General features: G+C 35.4%; 1 protein-coding gene across 3 annotated transcripts in view; it reads right to left on the reverse strand.

Annotated features, from left to right (window-relative positions):
* LOC145663845 (uncharacterized) overlaps window positions 1–16,950 on the reverse strand; it is a 586,816-nt gene that overhangs the window by 516,489 nt on the left and 53,377 nt on the right. The window contains exon 1 of one of the 3 annotated variants that reach the window (XM_081729962.1): window positions 8,170–8,307. The exons of the other annotated variants lie outside the window; for them this stretch is intronic. The gene's annotated coding sequence lies outside the window, so the exon portion shown is untranslated. Of the gene's footprint in view, window positions 1–8,169; window positions 8,308–16,950 lie in introns of those variants that run through there. 3 annotated transcript variants of the gene reach the window in all.

Consider the following 16,950-nt stretch of genomic DNA (forward strand, 5'->3'; position numbering starts at 1 on the left):
TCCATATTTTGATTCAATCAATTGCTGTCATAATTATCTTTTTTTATTATCCATCTGACCCTTCATCTTACAGTCCATAAGTAGATCGTATAACTGAAAAAAATCTATTTTCATTTACATTTTTTTTAAAAAAATCTTTATACAAGTTTTTATATATTTAAAAGGATTTTCTTATTATTTATTTGTATTTTTAAACTTTAAAACCTGTTTATTTTCCCAAATTCCTGTGATGAATATATTCAAAAAATGAAATGAAATCTTGAAGTTTTACGTCCCACTCCTTATGTCGACTAGGCTAAAGGAGGAGATAATGATGAGAAATGAATGGAATAGTGGAATGAATAAAGTAGGAGGGAAGGGAAACCCTGAAAAAACCCACGCATACGGTATTTGCCCACCACAAAGTTCACTTGACGCGAGCTGGGATCGAACCAGGGACCCCATGCACCAGAAGTGAACGCTCTACCACTGAGTCACCGAGCGAATATATTCAATTAAAAACCGGTTGTAAATATACGTTGAACAACACCATTTTTATAGCGCGGATGGATTCTTGGAACTATTAACCGCGGTATGAGAGGTATTACTGATGTTAGATACAGGTTATTATTATAATAAGAATCACTCTTATCTAGAGTAAACGTATTAGCAATTCCACTTTTCCGAATAAATGAATTTTTGGAGCTAGTTACTTTAAGTTCTTTCTGAAATCTAGAAAGTATGTACAAGAACAATAGCCGATACAGGTTACACTGAGAAATGGTTCTTCGATTTCGTTTCTGATTCTTCATACCTCCCAGAGAAAGTCTAACTACCTCTATGGCCTATGAAAACCCGCATATTCAATGCCGCGTTCACAAAAGCTCTCCATTGAATTCTGTTCTTAGCCAACTGGATTCAGTTTCTACTTTGTATTCCCATTTCTGTGAGATCCATTTTAATATTGTTCTACCATCCGCATCTAGGTCTTCGTGGTCGTTTTCCGATTGGACTTCCAGTTAAAACTTTGAAAGCGTCCTTACCTTCTTTCATTCTGGGTACATGACCTGCCCACCTAAGCCTCCTAGATTTGATGAGCCTAACAATGTTTGGTGAACGGTATAAAGTCAGCCGAAATATTTCTCTGGCAAGTCTTATGAAACTAGGGTTTTCTTTCACGATTATTTATTAACATAAAAATAACCACATAAATTAATTTCTAACAATCTATAAAAATGGATTTCGTGGCTAACGTAATGGATACTTATAATAATCAATGATAGTTTACAAATATAAAAATATAACAACTTACTCAAAATGTATGATTAATTACGAACATCTCTCTTACATTTGGTATTCATGAAGTAAGCGTTTCATAGTGGATAGGTTCTTGCTTCGAAAAATCCAGGATTTGAATCTTGTGTCTGAATATACTGGTTGGAGTTTATGCAACTGTTTTCCTCAGTAGCACCAAGTAAGTATCGGGATGGTGCCTTTAAACAGGTTCTGGACTACTTCATTCCTTTTTTCTTTCCAATTACGCTTTTATTGTTGATTAGTTGTTACTTATTCTAGATCCCGTCTCATATAGCCTCGCTGTTGAAAGAAACGTTAAACTCAAGATCAACTCAACTTACTCTAGCATAATTGCGCTTGTTAAGTATTTTGATGTAAATAATCTTTGGAGGTTGAAGGGGGCCACGGTGATTCAGTGGTAGAACGTTCACCTCTGGTTCATAGGGTCATTAGTTCTATCCCAGCTGTTAACTTCGTAGTGGACAAACACCGTGTGCATGGGTTTTCTCGGGATTCTTCCGTTTCCTCTCACTTTCTTCATCCATCCATTTCCTTCATTTCGCATCATCACCGTCTCCTTTAGCCTAACGGGCATAAACGTGGAACTTAAACGTGGGATTTCTTTTCATTTTCTTTGCAGGTTGTATCTCAATGTCATTCGTTAAATAAATAAATTAGAAACTATAGCCTATTCTGGCGCTATTGAAAGCACAAAAATACCTACTTAGAAAATAAAATATTCATTATCCCTTTTGTATGTAAAATATTCATTCTTACGACAGATTGGACAGAATAGTAGATCAAAGTGAGGTTGGTTTGATACCTGCAATCGAAAGAACTTTGTTATGAGCTTTCAAAAGAACCCGAAGCATAAACCCCAATTGAGTGGAGACATACGGCTTAATGCTGACAAATTATAAAGAGTTCTTCGCTCAAAACTCGATGACTGTTCAATTTTAAGAAAACTAACACTCAAAGCTATCCAGCATATAATGCGCTACACATGTGCAGAAAATCATGCATTTATTAACAGCGGTTTCGGAAAGAAGCGGAATCAAATTTTGTGACCGGCTTATTACTTATCAATAGTCTACTAGGAAACTTGAACCTATTTTTTGGCAAAACATGTTGAAACCCTCAAATATGTTTTTTTAAAGCTTCAAATCAGATATAATGAACAAAACAGGTATAATTAAGTTTATTCAAGAGATCCTTGCTGAAACAACTAACCCGAAGCCTAAGAATCTATTGCTACTGGATTAGTGGAATCTGTTCACAGACATGACTGATATAAGAGAGGCCCTTGAAGCTGATAAAAGAGTAATTATTGAGAATCTGCCGACTAGTACGACCAGACTAGTGTAACTGTGGGATGGTTTTGGATTTTGACCATGGAAGAATTACATGATTACTCTTCAGTACCATCTAAAGCTGACAATGAAATATTTTCGCATATTCCATTCAGACAATGTAGGTCTCCCCGATACTTTGGCTTGTTTCACTACGGTTAATGCAAAGCTGGATATGGAACACGTGACAGATACATCCCGTTCGACAACCCCGGTTCCCGGAATGGTGCTATGTGCGTCACTTGCTTATATACGTTGTTCCTTGTGCAGAAATACCTATTGTTTGAAGCACTTCGTCATCGAAAAGTGATTTAACTGACTTTGATGTGCATCTTTGTACTAATTTTACTAACTTACAGTTTCTCTGTATAGGTTCAATAACAGCATCATTCAAATGTGAAACTGGAGTTTCTTTAAATAGTTTTGCCGAGATCAAGACATCTGATCCAACGTTCCAACTTGTTAGCTCGTAAGTGCTGCTGATTTCGAGTAAATACGTACTACATGTTCATACAAATCAATTGAATTACATATAGAACTATATCTGCATTCTGAAGGTGTTATTTCTACATTTTTATAAAATTTGTGGAAAAATTTGTCAGCTTGAAGCGAGGTGTTCCCAGTTGATTAGGGTTAATATTTGGGATTCAGTCCAATAAATGCATGACTTTCTGTACATGTGTATTGCATTATATGCTAGATAAATTTGAATGTTAGGTTTCTCCTAAAATTGAACAATCATCGAGTTTTGAGCGAAGAACTGTTTTTACTTTGTCAGCATTAAACCGTGTGTCTCCAGTCAATTAAGGTTTATGTTTTGGGTTCGTTCGAAAGCTCATAACGAATTCTTTGGATTACGATTATCAAAGCAACCTCACCTTGATCTACTATTCTGTCCGATCTGTCGTAAGAAGAGTGAATTTGCTACAAAAACGGATACTGAATATTTTATTTTCTAAGAAATTATTTTTCTGCTTTCAGTAACACCGGAGTAGACTATAGTTTATAATTCATTTATTTAACGAACGACTTTCAGATACAACCTGCGAAGAAAATGAAATGAAATCTTTAAGTTGTGCGTTCTTTCGATTGCAATTTCAAATCAAGCCTATTCTGACCTACTAGTAGGCTCGATACCGGGTTTGTTGCAATCGTTTTCACTATTTGGCGTTGGCAGGTAGACTTGAGTCTGATGGAGTTTGGTCTCAACATACCACTGCTTTGATAGGTTCCAATTGTTACTAGTGTATATAAATATTAAATACACTTGAGATTTCGAAATGAAGCCTTGGAAAATAAAGTAGAAACGTACGCTTGAATTGTTGGGAAAGTAGAAAAAGTAATGCTCTGCAATACCTTTATGTTATGCAACACACATTGCAATAGGAAACAAAGGGTTGCCTGACAGTGTAGGAGGTTGTCTGCACATAACAATAGTAATTCATATTAGCAGTTTATCAAATCTTAAAACAAATTGTAAGTCTATAAAATTCCCCTTCCTGTATACATTGCGCGAATGTAGATTTCAAATGCCGAATGGAGAACACTTAGGTAACCAGAATTATTATAATGGGTATTCTGCCATTATTGGCATGGCACTTGCCGCAACTGAGAAGCTTCCATGCTCCACGGTCTTCCGCTAATCCTTCCTCTTCACGTACGATTTTTCTATTTTCATGTCATCCATTATTTATAATCTTCTTCTCTCCTTCCTCTCTTTCCTTCCACCATACCATCTAACACGTCCCTCATGATACAATTTATTCTTAACCAATGTCTCAACCATTTTCTGTTCCTCTTCTTAATAACATTTAAAATTGTTCTTTCCTCTCTCGCCATTCATAACACCCTTTCACACCGTTTCCCGCTCGACCGAAGTAATTCTCATCATTTCTCTCCACACCCACATTTCGAAAGCTTCAAGTCCCTTTTCATCACTTTGGCGCAATGCTCAATGGAAATAAAATCGGAAGTGGGTTACCTCTTAGAAAAATTGTGACCACTGAAAGCAATTATTTTGTAAACAGTATAATGTAGTTTAATCAAAATGTGTATTTCGACCCCTGCCTCCTACAACAACCGAATGTCGAGGACGTTCTCTTTGATATATCAATTCTTGTTCTTTGAAACAAATCTCTGCTCATTATACACCCTTCTATTATTGAATTGTGCATAATCAAGAAATTCATTGAACCAAAAATAAGCTGCACCCTAAAAATTTGATGAGAAAAATGGAGAGAAAATCAGAGAAATTATACAGAGAAAAATTACTTATTGTATCTCCAACTTAAATTAAGGTAAATGACAATGTTCTTATGGGGCACTTTGCACTTTTTAGCAAGATAGTTTCTAGAAAACTTATTTAAAGTTGAATTATACAACCTTGCATAGAAATTGGCGTAGTTTTGATTTATTTGTTGACTTTTAGCTTCAAATTTTCAGCTTCAACATAAAAATAAATTACATTTGTAAAAATCAATATTTCCAAGAACAGTGCACATTTCTAAGTGCAACTTTACTCTCATAAGCAGAAGCCTATTATTGTAAGATATGAAAAACGAAAATCGGGAAGAGTGATTTGCGTGGTAGTAAATTACACTCATTCTTCGTTGCAGAGTGAAAGTTTGCGGGCGACCATTGTAGGGTTAATTACGAACCTTAAAAAAAAATTAATCCAAGTCAACAACCGGGAAAATATAATTGACCCTACAGTGCGAAGGTCGAAAATTACTGACAGATTTATTGTGCATCGTAATCCAATAGCTCTTCTCTAAATTTATGGATGAGTGACAGGCTCTTTCTCTTTTGTTTTGGTCATGTCTTTCAAATTCTGTGATCACTGACCTTGACGACCCGACCAATACGAACAATAAAGCATAGCTTTATGCTGAAATACTGTATTTTTCGTCTTTGCACCTCATTTTTAGTCTTTTCTCGGATTATTCACGGTGCATTTGCCACCAAATTCCGTGCATAATTGGAGCTTTATTGTACTTCCACCTTTTCGGACTAAACAATTTTAGGGCTTCTTCCATCTCGATTTAATTACCCACACTGTATTCGGCAGCGATTCTATTGTGGCGTTTCCAGTTATGTAACTACCTACATTCGCCCGTTTACAATCAACAATCACCCATTGTCTAGGGGACTTTTATTTACACACAGTTTCTTATAGTGTAATTTGGTATCAACGCGTTAACATGAGTTGGAAAACTAAAACAATATCTTGTTAAGTAGTCACTATTTCCTTGCACTCTTAGGCAACCACTTATTTCTTACTGCAATGTGTGTTGCATAACAAGAAGGAGTTTCAGAAACCTGCTTTAACTACTATCCAAATAATTCAAGCGCGAATCTCTGCTATATATTTTCAAGACTTTACTTCGAATGTTTAAGTACGAGTACATTCAATATTTATGTACACTGATGGAAATTTCAATGTAAGTCTATCCAGACTAGGGGCTCTTAAACTGTAATTCACGGACACTTGCTGGTCCTTGAACGGATGATCAGAGTTTCGAAGTCAATCTACATTTTATTTAAATTTCGTTATGAAAAATACGGGTATAGTAATTATGCTATTAAATATCATTACGTTATATATTTTTTTGTTTTTTAATTAAGCTTGGTTTGCGAATATTTGTCACATAAGTATTAAGCTTAACTTTTTGTATACCGAGAAATAATAGACCGCATAGTCTACATGAAAGTATGGTGCGCCAAGATGCACATTATTCCAAAGGAGTCCTCCAAATCGAAATCACGAAGTTTAAGAACTGCTATTTTAGATTGATTTTTTTTTTTTTTTTTTTTTTTTTTGCTTTTTCGAAAAATCTCACCAATGATACTAGGCATGGACTCGGGTTGATTATAAAACATGTTAACTTTACAATGAACAATCGTGTAACGCCCGGAGCGCAAGAAACTCTTATTTCCTCTCAGTTTCTTGAAATTGCATTTTATGTGCATATAAAGAAGGAGTTCCGAGTCCAAAACATACTTAAGGACACGCTATTTTCCTACAATATTATGTAATCTTTATTTCACACTGAAATGGGTGTTGTATAAGGTATTAGAGATAGTAACAGATTGACAGCACTGTTTTCCATATTATACAAAAAGTTCACGTATATTCTTAAATAGGTGCTTTATACTGCATTGTTACCAAATTTACAGAAATCTACAAATATATATCATATTCCGCATGGGCGACGGATCTTCTACAATCTATTTACATTTGTTATGTGGACAATGCGGATGAACGAAATACTTTGAAATAATAATACGGTACTTAAAAAATGAAAGGAAATCTTTAAGTTTTACGTCCCACGGTTATGCCTCTTAGGCTAAAGGAGACAGTGATGGGGAATAAGTGAAATGCTGGAATGAAGAAAATGGGAGGAAATGGGAGAATCCCGAGAAAACGGTGTTTGTCCACCACAAAGTTCACTTGGCGCGAGCTGGTATCGAACCAAGGACCCTATGCACCAGAGGTGAACGCTCTACCACTGAGCCACTGCGGCCCCCAGCACTTGAAAGCATCAGATGATAATCGCAAATATAAGATCTGAACATGGAGCTACTATATCATGCAGGAAATTTCAGTAGCGCAATTAACTTCCAAGTATTATCGTCTTAGTTGCATAAACAACACAAGAACAGTGCTTAAATTAAGCATTTAATTTAATATACCAAGTAAACCTAGTGTAGTACAGAATGTGATATTTTCCTTTAAATTAGATATTTAATATTTCAATTCCTAGTAATATCCCAGTTTCAGATATGTTTTTAAAATCACATCAGATGAATGCAACAATGCAGATTTCTGCCTAACTTTGGAGGAAGCTTGAGATATATATATATATATATATATATATATATATATATATATATATATATATATATATATATATATATATATATATATATATATATATATATATATATATATATATATATATATATATATATATATATATGTCTCTTTATCAGGAACCGGACGCAATCACTCCCAGGATCGACACCCATGGGTGAATGTGTGCAATAATATCTTTAAATCAAATTAATCATTGATTATTTCTTGCTCTTCACTATTTGAACTATGCGTTTCAAGAAATGTTATTTCTCAAGCATGTAATAAGTCGGCAAGTTTAAAGTTTTAAAAAAATTAAAAGAATATAAACTTTTTAAAAGAAATTTCGAACCCTTCAAAGATTCTATTTTCATTTTAAAAAAACAGGACCCAAAATGTATGATTTTCTTATGAATTATTTTGCCAAAAGAGCTGACACGTTTGGAGTGGTTGAATGGTGTTTCATAAATTTTCATTTTTTTCCTTTTAATGTATCACTGCTATCCATTCTCATATGCAAGTGTACACTCACATACTACACACATACACACACACACATACAAAAAGGGAGGAACACAAACGGATCTACATATATCACTGTGACACTAGACACATATGAATACACAAAGGGGAGTGTGAGAATAGTGAGTGATGTACTTTATATATGTATACATATATATTATATGTCCCTACCTTTGCCGCACACGTGCACCACTAAAAACTCGAGAACAAAAGCGAATCGGCGAGCAGGTGGCGGCCGTCATACACGCAGTTCCTGCCAAGGTCGAGGGTTCAGGATTCAAGGTGAACGTGGCCGAGGGCCTTCTCGCGGGGTTCAACGAGGCTCGGCCGTTCCTCGACGCGAGCAGCGACCAACAGGGAGGATGGCGAAATCAGCCACGACGCTTGCCTGACACTGCACATGCGCCTGTTCCCGTGACCCAGATTGCGTTCAAAATAGGGCTACCAAATCACAACTTCAAACAGATCTCTTTCCCTCCTTCGAACTTTTCCCAACCCGAGCGAAGGGTGGAGGACTAACCATTCATTGTCCATCCCAAAATCGAAAATTCTTTTTTTATATAATTCTTCTTTCTTTTTTCTGCAGACAAATTGAGTGCGGACGGAATATCTATTGTGCAAGGATGAGACTCGCTGTTCTGTAAAGCTAAAGAATTACGGCTTCCTGTGGCGGGGCGAAGTGGGAGGGGAGAGGAAAAGGAACGCCTTGTGATATGAAGCCACTGAGTCGACCTCTAACGAGAGAAACCCAAACTAACATTCTTTTCAACAACCGCGTTGCTCTTCAACAATAACTTTACCTGCTCTAATGATGCTAATGAGTATTCAAGTTTTTTAATGGCCAATTATAAATATAATTAGAATAAAAGGATTATGAATGCATCTAATTGTGCATATGTAATATTCGAATATTCCATGTACTGCGAACTGCATAACTATGGTATGTATTGAAAGGGATAGAATTTTAACTTAAATTTCCTTAAGAAATAAATTATGTTTAATGTTCTAATAACGATAGACGAGATCAAATTATGATGATCGTGAAAAGAATCGAATTCCAGATTTAAATGGCTTTACACGTTCTGTATCCCCAGCAACGCAGCTAGGCTAATTGTCGCCAAGGGCAAGACCAACCAAACCAAAACACTCCCCGACTACACCTGATACTGGCACCACACAGTAATTTTCGGTGTCTTACTGTTCTGCCTAATGACCTGGCTAGCACTTTGTAACACATTTTTTTTTATCTAATATTATCTTTAGGTAGAACAGGAATTCCTATTCTGCCTAATTCCCTTCCTGCCTCATTTTTGCAAAAAGTGATATTTAGATTTAAGGGAAATTTAATATTAATTATTTTCCCAACAATTGCTGTTGCTGTCAGGACCTCTTGATTTTCTTACATTTCAGCTTCTCTGAAATTAAATTAGCAATCATATATCACAATTATTTTACTACCAGTATTTCTACGCGATATCGGTTGGCTGTCTACAACTTCACCGAGAAGATCTTATCCTTCTGGTTGTGAGCGTGCAGCTATCTGAACAATAATATAGCTAAAGGCATATAACTGCCCTTACGTAAAAGTGAATTGGTTCTCTCTCACGACATGGAAAATTCTTAAAAGTAATAATAGGAAAATTCGTATTTTTTTAAAGTGACTTTTGATATTAAGGTAATTCAATCAAGATTTCCTCGCACAAAGTTGAAATATTAAGAATAATAATAACATAAATATATAAATTGGAACGATAAGACCTAACAGATTAGGTTGCATATTATATAAGAAATTACAGACAACTATTCTTTTACTGTATGGTTAGTTTACCGATCTCTGCCCTTAGCCTAAATAACAATTATTACTGGAGCTCCTCCGTGGCTAAACGGCTAGCGTACGCGCCTTTGGCGCGGGAGACCCGGGTTCGATTCCCGGCGGGAGCTCATGTGGTTCGGATTCCACGTTAATTAGTAGGTCCACGTCTCATATAGCCTCGCTGCTTAAAAGGGACGTTAAACTCAAAATCAACTCAACTCAACGATTGTTACTATAGACACAGTAAGGTGCTGTATATAAAATTCTTCAGTTGTGTGGAATTTAAGTGTTATAATATGTAATATTTTGCCATCGAGGAAAAATATACTTCTCAACAGTAAAGTAATTATCCATCTGAAAGCTTGTTTGTGATTGGTAAAAACTGGAAAATGTAAACAATTTATCTCTGATTGGTGAAATGCCTGTTCACGATTTGTATTTTTGTTTTCTTTGATGTAAGTTTTGTTATCTTAACAGTTTTTAATAACTATTTGTTAAGTTACTCAGAGTTGAAATATAAAATTCTACTTTCTTCGTTAGAAACAGATTGAGTCATATTTCCCCATAGAACAACTTGGTGGCTATATTCCTGAGTGAATATGTGTTAGTCTCTACATACGTTATGTGTTATACGTATATATTACATTAGTATTCTAGCAATGTATGTTGATTTTTCCTTTTTTTTCTTATGCATATCGATTCTATTACAATATACTCCAAATGGTTCTACAACGTTTTAGTGCGGAACGTTTTGGTGTAAGGACGTTTGGTAGTAAGCGATGTTTCGGTATTAGAAAAAAAGTATTTGAAAGCATTAATTATATACTAGTAATGAAGAAAAGGAAAAAATTAATTCACATAGGAAATATAAAGTAAAACTTGATTTTTTTAAAAAAAAAAGTACTTTGAATTTTGTAGCTTTGTACTCGAATACACCGAGATTTTACACCGAACTAGCCTCACACCTTAAAGTCCTTATATCGAAACGTCTTACACTGAAACAAACATATCCCAGTCCAAATTATTGAGTATAATTGACATTACTGTGATGGATGACATAATTTCTTCAGAGTCTATTTCAGTATTAGAGGTCTATGTTCAATGTCTATTTGGTAATTAGTCTCTTTTTTTCTTTGTTTTTTCGTTTACCTTTTTTTCGTTTAGTGGAGACTCGCGTTTCTTAGTGTATGGTTGAACGTAATTTGCTGTTTAAGTGCAAATCGCTGTTTAAGAAAATCGCTGTTTAAGTGCATCAGATACAGCTGTTAATAGTTGTGTCCAAAAGTGCTTTAGATAGACACGTTATTTGCGACCATGTGGAACTGTTAGTTTCGATTCCATTCCATTCGATTAATCCTGAATTACACAAGTTGAATATACTTTCTTGTAATAAGGATGGTTCAAATTTAAATATCCCCTTTTGCGAGAATTAGGCAGAACACGAATTTCTGTTCTGTCTAAAGATAAGATTAGATAAAATTGTGTTACAAAGTGACAGAGGATCATTAGGCAGAACAGGAAAGACCCGTAATTTTCCTATTCCATTTTTTCTTCAAGTGGTAAAGCTTAATTTCAAAATTGCAGTACATAATTTAATTTTAGTACAAGATAAAACACCAAAATAATTAGTATTTCATTGCCAAATAATCTGAGAGTAGCATGCTTGATATATTCTTATAGTCTTATCATAATAATTGCAAAATCACAATCTATTTGGAATTATATCGGGATGTGCATATGTGTAGAATGAATCAATAATCTGTTGCTTTAGAATAGAATACTTAATTATGACAAACAGTCAAGCTGTTGTCTTGAGTATTATATTCGGGCATTTAGAAATCTCTCAAATCGATGTAAGTTAAATGAAAACACAAAAAGCTGGAAATAAAATTTAACTTTGTGGGCTGTTTTGGATACAAAAGGTTTTACAATGTCCTCAAAAGATAGCTTTGAAGCTAACTTATTTTCTATGGTATGATCGTAAGATTGGTGAGTCGTTGTTATCCTGTTAAGATTCTGAGGCAATTCTTTTATTATTTTTAGTTTGCTAAAACTCCTTTCCTTGTCTTATACTGAAAATAAATATTTGCTCAGTTTTGCACAAGCCCTATTTGCCTCCCTTAGTTACGCCACTGTGTAGTACTATGTATGGAAAAACATTATTTATTGGTATTAGCATGTCCAGATGTTGGACACTCGCAAAATGGCTACAGTCAAAAACAAAAGTTTTTTTTTATTATTATTATTAAGAATATTCACAGTTCTATTCTTCCGCAAAACAAGATAATTTACTGAAAAACTGTAAATTAAAAGTATTCAAATTTTTCGAAAACGGCTCCCAGGATTTTGCTTATATTTTATATATCAATATGAAGTTAACAACCATATAATATGAAATCAGGAGCGTATCCACTCAGGGGGTCCACCAGCTCCGGGTCCCCCCCAAACTTTCTAATTCAATTTTTAATTTGTACATTTTCTTAATAAAACTACACTTGTTTGGCAGAGAAATAATTGATGTAACACGAAGAGTTGATCTTACACTTCCTCTGTACTCTTTCTTCTCTTATAAAAACAAGATACCGGTAGTTCTACAATTGTTCCTGAAAATATAGGTGGATATATTTTACAATTACTTATCGTCTTTTCAGGTGCATAATAATACCCATTCAATACTAAATAGACGTAATGGCTTGTATAGTGCTGCCAAAATGTCTTGAGCCGTGGCAAATATGCGAACTAAAGCTCACACCCACGGTTGAGCCAATAAGGGTTCAGCTGTTGCTAAGCGAGAGAACCTTAGCCAAAGGGAGTGAAATTCCTTCAGCCGATAGCAGCGCTCGGAACGGAAGACTAGGTATCAAGTCAATGTGGTATATCTATAGTATTGTACTTCCGCCTCTTCACCAAGCTTGGACCTCTCTCAACAAAAAATTCTGGATGAAATATGAAATATGTTTTTTTTTTCTGGGGAAAAGGGATAGTTTACTGGTTGTAGATATTTTTTATCGGAATTTTCCTCAAAAAACGATTCAGGGAATTTTTTCACATTTCGTTAACAATTGATTAAAAATAACCGGAGCATTACGTAGTTTACTGTTAAGAAATGGAAGCTTAGAATCTTTAGGGTGGTGGTTCGTACCTTTTATTTTTTGACAAAATTTCCTCCCGATCTTTTGTTAAAATAATGCTAACTTTTGATAAGAATCGTAAACTATTTTGCTCTGCAAAAGAATTATCGCGCAGTGTCCAGAGCTCTCTTATTTTCTAACGCTTCTCTTATGTTTCCATTTGACGCACCATCGTGAGTAAATAAGTAATCTCGTATTTAAACACTATTCTTCGAAAAGCTGCGAATTTCACGCTTACACTCTCACCTTTCCTGGCCTATGGCCTCGAACCACATATTTCAGCTTTTAATTCTGTTCCTCGCACGGCAAGAAAAGGTTTATGCTATTATTTTTTTGCGAAAAATTTAAATCCCTTTCCCCTTGGAACATGATTTGGATCAAAGTGAAATAATGAAAATCCATTTCGGCCCAAGTTCTAATTGTGTTCACAAATTCATTTTAAGTGGTTCTCCTATTTTCTCGTGAAGATGAGATTGACAACCTTGAAGCCATTTTTATATATTGAGAAAAAAATAGAAATTGCCCCTTCTGTTGTTAAAATCGGAATTTCCAGAAACGCTCTATCATATGTTCACTTGGTTTTGAATAAGGAGTTTATATACCAAATTTCATAACTCTAGTCTTAAGGTATTTCGATATATATATATATAGGGTGTTTCAAAACAACACCGACAACGGTTGGGAGGTGATTTCTGACACCAAGATAAGACAAAAACTATAGACCTATCTGGGTGCACAAATGCTTCCTTTCGGAGTTATAGGCTGCCGAAAATATGAAAAAAATAATTTTAAATGCCCATAGTTCCGAAATTATGGGACCTACTGTAGTCGATTCAACACTTCACTTAGGAACTAACATGTGCACTATTCTAAAATACATGTTTCAGAACACTAAGTTACTCATGCAACAATTTTTATAGAAGGGATTTGGCTACGGGCATTCAATGTGAAGTACTCACAACTACCTCCAGAAAAATTATTGCAGAAGTAGCACAGGATTCTGAAACTTGGATATTTAGATAGCGCACATACTAGTTCCTAACTGAAGTCTTGACCAGACTATGCTAGGCCCCATAGTTTTGGAGCTATGGGTCTTTAAAGTTCATTTTTTTCATGTTTTCGGAAGCCCTTAACTCCGAAAGGAAGCATTTGTGTACTCAGGTTGATCTATAATTCTCGTCGTAATTTAGTGTCAGGAATCACCTCCCAAACGTGTTGCTTTGATACACTCTGTATAGCCAGCTTGTTATAACAAGTGCAACCCCCTCTTTTTCTTCCCGCCTTTTCTTGATTTCTAAGGAAAACATTAAAAGAAACTCTGAAACACTTATTTAATTATTTTAAACGAAACATATAAATACCAATTTTTCATTTCTCTAACCTTAAGAGATTTGGAGACATGACATTTGAGGGTCGCGACCCCTAGGGGTCGCGAGATGGTTTCATAGGGGTCTCGAAGATAAGCAAAAGAGAGAAATATTATTAGAATCTAATACCGGAAAATATTTTCAAATATCATTTTCTAATTTTCTTCTGATAGGCAAATTTTTATTTTTATATACACTGTTAAGAACAACAAAAAATAGGTCTACTAAACATTTTCAACTGGTGCAGAGTTGTTTAAAAATCAGTTAAAATGAAAGAAGTACGATATGAAATTAATGAGAACCGCATATTGAAACAGCAGAAATACTAATGCAACAAACCCTGCATATTGATATACAATTAAAATTGAATGCTAATGAGATACCTGAGTATGGTGTGATTTCATTAGTGCGGCGATGTCCGGTTCAATCTTCGTGACGCACATTATCAAGTCATTTTCAACTCATAAGCGATTTATTGTCTTTGTTTTAATGCTTATCATGGAAGAAAAGAAAATGCATTTTCTGACAGGTAAGATGTAGCAAATGGAATTATTACTTTAAAGCAGCAGATACCATTCGCTTTTAAAGAAGTTACTGTATCGGTTATATACCAAAAAAATGGATTCTACTATTATTGAAATAGATGGATATCGTGAGACAAGGACGCCGATTTCTCTGTAAATTTGGGGGGGGGGGCCTTTTCAGATGCAGAATGTATATATATGAATATTTTAAGACAAATTGCACTCAAATTATACCAAATATTGTATATTCATAAATACAATAGGGGGCCCACATGGGCTTCGGGAGGGCCCGGGTCCCCTCGGCCCCCCAGGATCGGCGCGCTTGTCGTGAGATCTTCGCAATAGATATATTAAAAATCCCACACAAGCTTATTAGAAACTAAAAATTATAAGGGGGTCGCTGGCAAGAGTGTGTGATAAAATGGGGGTCGCGATAGGAATTAGGTTGAGAAACACTGTTCTAGAGAATCCACATGAAATTATTTCTCGCTCTTCCTTGCCGTTTATGTCTTGACAACCCGTCAACACATCCCTTCTATGTATAGGAGTTACCATACTTATGTAACACATTAGTGTGGAAGTATAGAAAGAAGGCAATTTAATTTAATAAAAGATTTTTGAAGGTCATGTTTAGCTTAAACGGCTGCCACCTCCTGAACAGATTTTTAACAAACGGAGGTCGTGTTTTGCTCTTATTCAAAAGCATCCGAACGCCCATTGAATCCCCAACTGTCTGCTATTGAAAAGAGACACAACTGGAGTTGACACCCGAATCACGTTTCGTTAACGTGGAAAACGTAAAAAAAAAAAAAAAAGAGTTGAGGAAGGCATAGAATCCGCCACACACACTGGGAAGAAACCGTTGCATCATATTTGACTGCAGATAACGCCTCTTGTATGGCTTTAAAAATCTAAATATAGAAGAAATGCTTCTTAGAATCCTAAGCGGGGAAGAAATATATGAACTAAGGCGTATGGAGTGGCGTTACAAGAAAAACCTCGAAGAACCAAGTGACAGCCACATAAGTGGGATTTGAAATGTAGACGAGTGAATGACAACTACATTAAAAGCATAAATGAGGTATCTACTATCTGCTCTGCCTGGAGCTTTTTAGATAGCTTTTTGCAAATTTTTACACTAGAAGAGAAAATCGTTAAATGTTTGTCAAGGGCAAATCAGAAGTTACAACAAACAGAAATGAACTTATACAAATCGTAGTAATAGTTAGTGCTCTGACCTATGGAAAGTGTATTAACTAACTATGCATTAACCCTTTGAGGATCCCATGGTACAATTTGTACCATACGGGGTGTTTCATGGTACATTGCGTCTACGTTCACACAGGGCCGCTCCAGAGGGGCCCAAAATGCGAAGAAAATCCCTCCGAAATTTTCCCTTTGACATAATTTTTCCCGCTCCTGGTATATGATATGAGCATGCAAGTGGTATCATTTGAAAGCCAGCTCTATTCTGGAGAGAATGAGGTATGAACCATGATCATAGGAGAAATAGTGACGATGCAGTAGCTGCTTAACTGAAAGTCTAAAAAATAGCCCAAAAAACCGGGTACCGGAAAGGGTTAATTGCAATTTGGGGCGAAGCGATCGGTCTTTATTGATTGTACATAGAACCTTTTAATGAAGCAGTTGTTTTCGCGAACGAATACGACATGCAAATAGTTGAATTTGGCATATCAGCGAAAAGCGTAATAGCTTTGATAATTGTGTTTGCAGAACAAAACATAAAGGGCTTCGCCGTATTAATAATGTTGAAAATTCTGTTTTCCATTGTTTACAATTAGAATCCACGCGTCAAATGCTTTTTCAAGGTTAAGACTATGAGCACACCGTTTTTTGGTGATTATTCCTCAATGTTAGATCCAATTGACATATTCGACCCCTTACAACTCTCAGCGCGCACTCTCGAATCAAATTTGATAAAGAATGTTTCAGTTACTTATCTCGGAGGAATAACGGGATAAACGAACTCCTAAGTTGACCAAAGATAAACTTCAGTCCCAAAATATAAAACGATAGCTCTGTTTTCAAATCGCCATTTTAATTTGTTAATATAATCATTTTTGTTTGTTGAAGTATTAATACTGTTTTTAGTGCTA

This window comes from Thermobia domestica, chromosome 11 (genome assembly GCF_964235325.1).
Source record: "Thermobia domestica chromosome 11, izTheDome1.hap1.1, whole genome shotgun sequence".
NCBI classification, from domain to species: Eukaryota; Metazoa; Arthropoda; class Insecta; order Zygentoma; family Lepismatidae; genus Thermobia; species Thermobia domestica.